Raw genomic sequence first — 4,075 nt, 5'->3', positions numbered from 1 at the left:
CTTCCTTCCTTCCTTCCTTCCTTTCTTTCTTTCTTTCTTTCTTTCTTTCTTTCTTTCTTTCTTTCTTTTTCTTCCTTCCTTCCTTCCTTCCTTTCTTTCTTTCTTTCTTTCTTTCTTTCTTTCTTTCTTTCTTTCTTTCTTTCTTTCTTTCTTTCTTCTTTCTTTCTTTCTTTCTTTCTTTCTTTTTTTTTTGCCATAGGGCACATGTGTTCACAGGAGACAGACAGAGGGAGAGAATGTGAGAAATCATCCCCCCGGGAAAGATGGTCACATCGCAATCCCTTCTCCATTCTCATCTCAGAATTTTGGGCACACAAGCCACTGGGTCCAAGACTTGAACCATGGTCAGTCATGTAGGAATCCAGCACTTTAACCACCATACCTCTTGCTGGCCCCTTTCCTTTATTTTTAACTGTACACTTTTTTTTTCTTTACCAATTTTATTGAAATACAATTCACCTACCGTGCATAATTAACCCTTTAAGTGTGCAATTCAATGGCTTTTGCTATATATTCATAGAAGTGTGTAACTACCATTACAATCGATTTTGGAACTTTTTCTTTATTTTTAAAGAATTATTTATTTAATTTTATTTATTCATTCATTTATTTTAATTTGACCAGAGAGAGAAACAGAGAGAGAGAGGAAGAAAGAAGGCAAGCCACCAGGTCCGGAACTCGAACCATAGTCGGCCATGTGTGAGTGTCCAGCACCTTAACCACCACGCCACCTGCTGGTCCCCAGAACTTTTTCATTAACCCCAAAAGAAACCCTATATCCCTTAACTTACTCCCCAACCCTCATCCCACCCCCCCAATACCTAGGTACAAACCCTGAATCTATTTTCTGTTTCTGTAGATGTGCCTTGTTTCAACATTTCAGAATCAAACAATACATGGTACTTCTGCATCTGGCTTCTCTCATTTAACATGTTTTCAGACTTTATCTATGTTGTGGCATGTATCAGTACTTCATTTTTTTCTTTTTCTTTTTTTTTCTTTTTTTTTTGAGAGGTTTTTGCTATAGGGCACGTGTGCTTGCCAGAAAGACAGAGAGAGACAGAGAGACAGAAAGCGAGAAATCACCCCCCAGGAGGGATGGCCACGCCGCAATCCCTTCTCCTCCATTCTCCTCCCGGGATCTTGGGCACGCACGCACACGAGCCTGGTGTGTTTAAGCCACCGGGTCCGGGACTCCAACTGTGGTCAACTACATGGGAGTCCAGTGACATAGCCATTATGCTGTGTGCTGGTCACCATTTTTTTCTTTTTCAAAAATTTTGCCAGAGGGTATATGTACTCATCAGAGAGAGAGAGAGAGAGAGAGAGAAATAAGAAAGCATTCTCCATGGGGGATGGCCATGCTACAGTCCGTCCTCCTTGACCCATTTGGGATCCGGCCGCTGTAACGGCCACACCGCTGGCTGGCCTCCTTCATTTCTTTTTATTGCCGAATAACATTGCACAGTGGGGACATAATCACACGGCAGCGTGCATTTATCGGTTGAAGACTTTGGGGTTGTTTATGTTATGTGGTCGTCATGAACAATGCTGGTTTGTACTGCTGTGTACAGTTTTTTTTTTTTAATTTAATTCCATTTGTTATTATTTTTAAAATTTGACCAAAGAGAGACAGAGAGAGAGAGAAAGAGAAAGGGAGAAGGCAAGCTGCCAGGTGTGGGACTCAAACCACGGTCAACCACGTGAGAATCCAGCGCCTTAACCACCACGCCACATGCTGGCCCCCCTCCATCTGCTGGCCCCCTTCATGTACAGATTTTTATGCCTGTATTTTCTTCTCTTGGGTTTGTATCTAAGAACGGAATTCCTGGGTCAAATGGTAACTATGTCATTCGGGGCTCCCCAGAGAAGCAGAAACAACAGGATGTATATAAACAAAGAGATTTATTCTGCATTATGCAAGACCTGCAGGGTGGCCAACCAGAGACCCAGGAAAGCTCATGGTTTAGCTCTATTCTTGAAGCTGGCAGGCTCCAGACATAGTCTGTTCTAGTTCGTTCTGTTTTTGTTTTGTTTTTGTTACAGGGCATGTGTACTTACTGGGGACAGAAAGAGGGAAGATGAGAAAGCATCCTCCACAGGGGCTGGTCACACTGCAGTCCCTCTTCCTCCCTTTCCCCTTTGAGATTTTAGCAATGCATATATGCACACACACCTGGCTTGTTGAAAACCATGAGTACAGGGGACCAGCAGTTGGCGTGATGGCTGTTGCTGGACTCCTATGTAGTCAACCCTGGTTCGAGTCCCAGCAAGAGCACGTGCCCATAGCAAAAACCTCTCCAAGAAACAGTAAAAAAGAAAAAAAAAAACCCATGAGTCCAGGACTTAACCATGCAGCTAGCTATGTGGGGTCCACCTGTCTTAAACAGCACACCATGGGATGGCTGTGTAAGGTTTTTTTTTTTTTTTTGAAAGTATGTTTTGGGGCCAGCAGGTGGCATGGTGGTTAAGGGTGCTGGATTCTCACATGGCCGACTGTGGTTCAAGTCCTGGACCTGGTGGCTTGTTTTCTCACTTTCCCTCTCTCTGTCCCCTCTCTGGTCAAATTAATAAATAAAAATAAATAAATAATAAATTTAAATACAATAATTTTTTTTGGAGTGGTTTTTGCTATAGGGTACATGCGTTTACCAGAAAGACAGAGAGAGACAGAGAGACAGAAAGCAAGAAATCACCCCCCAGGGGGGATGGCCACGCTGCAATCCCTTCTCTTCCATCCTCCTCTCGGGATCTTGGGCACGCACGCACACGTGCCCAGCGTGACTTAAGCCACTGGGTACGGGACTTGAACCACATTTGAGTACATGGGAGTCCAGTGACAGCCATTATGCCAACTGCTGGTCCCTAAAATAATTCTTTAAAAAAATCAAAGATAAAGCAGGTTTCACGTGAATTTTGATTACTGATAGTTCGTGGAAGTTTCCTGTTGCCACCTCTGTGAGTTGTTCACCGACACTTGTTCAGGCTAGACCTCCTCCACCTCTAAGGCCCGGCAGCTGGTCTGGCCAGCCAGGCCCTCACTGCTCTGACGCCTCCCTGTCTCCCACCACCGCCACCTTGGAGGGCTCATTGGCCATGAAGCTGGAGTCACTGTGAAACAGTCTTATTCAGACCACTCTCTTTGGGGTCAACAATGGAGTCTTGATGCTCAAGGCCACCAGGAGCAGGTTGTCACTGGAGGTAGACGGAGAGCCCAGGATGACCTCTTCCCGGCATAAATGACCTCTCCCCCAGGCTGGTGCCAGGCCCCTTCATCTGTGCAATGAGGGTTCAGGAGAGTGAAAGATCCTAAAGTTTAAACTACATTTCACAGTTGGTCAGTCTCAGAGTCCGTCAGATTGCAATAAAATCCACTGTCTTTTTTTCTCTACTCCCCAGTTTGGTGTGGTCTTACCACAACCCTTTTTTCTCTTGGGGTTTTGGGCATGCATGCACATGCACCTGGCGCATTTCAAGCTGCCAGGCCCAGTTCTTGAACCGCAGTTGACCACACGGGAGTTCAGTGCCTTAACCACTTCACCACCTGCTGGGCCACAGCCCACATTTCTTTACGCTCTGTAAGTCCCCACTCACAGGACCGTTTTTACCTGGTGTCTTTGCCAGATTCGAGACGTTCGTTTCTGGCAGCAGTAGGACAGAACCTGCAGCTTGCCATCGGGAAGGGAAACAAGCAAGGGAGGCGGTGGTGGCGGTTTTAAACGGGAAGGAGAAGGCAGCCAAGTCCCAGGACCTGAAGCGGGGAAGGAGTGGAGTACAGGGAGAGGCCATGGCCTGGTAACGAGGGTCCTTTGATGTGTGGACCTCAGGGAGGGCCCTCTTCCTCCCGGTTCCTTCCAGCTCTTCTTAGGTTCAGCCCCAGGGACTGTCACTAGGGGCCAACTATTCCTCCAGGCCTGGTTCTGGGTCTGTTTTCCCAGACACTTCCTGGGTGACAAATGGGTGAGTGAAATAACCCATTCTCCTGCCACCCCAGAGCCCACATGGGTCACCCTACGGGGCCTCACCCCCAGGCAGACACCTTTTCTTTTTTTTGGAGAGGTTTTTGCTATAGGGC

Source organism: Tupaia chinensis, unplaced genomic scaffold, assembly GCF_000334495.1.
Source record: "Tupaia chinensis unplaced genomic scaffold, TupChi_1.0 Scaffold000605_1, whole genome shotgun sequence".
Classification (NCBI taxonomy): domain Eukaryota; kingdom Metazoa; phylum Chordata; class Mammalia; order Scandentia; family Tupaiidae; genus Tupaia; species Tupaia belangeri.
This window is presented reverse-complemented; position numbering follows the sequence as displayed.